The sequence below is a fragment of the Mandrillus leucophaeus genome, unplaced genomic scaffold, assembly GCF_000951045.1.
Source record: "Mandrillus leucophaeus isolate KB7577 unplaced genomic scaffold, Mleu.le_1.0 Scaffold225, whole genome shotgun sequence".
Taxonomy (NCBI): Eukaryota; Metazoa; Chordata; class Mammalia; order Primates; family Cercopithecidae; genus Mandrillus; species Mandrillus leucophaeus.
This window is the reverse complement of record NW_012102310.1, coordinates 1-338: the sequence shown is the minus strand read 5'-3', so window position 1 is coordinate 338 and position 338 is coordinate 1.

Genomic DNA, 338 nt, shown 5'->3' with positions numbered 1-338 from the left:
CTGCATCAACCAATGTACAAAGTAACCAGCTAATACAATGACGTGATCAAGTTCACACATAAGAATATTAACCTTAAATATAAATGGACTAAATGGTCCAATTAAAAGACATAGACTGGCAAATTGGATAAAGAGTCAAGACCCATCAGTGTGCTGTATGCAGGAGACCCATCTCACATGTAGAGACACACATAGGCTCAAAATAAAGGGATGGAGGAAGATCTACCAAGCAAATGAAAAACAAAAAAATTCACGGGTTGCAATCCTAGTCTCTGATAAAATAGACTTTAAACCAAGAAAGATCAAAAGAGACAAGGCCATTACCTAATGGTGAAGGG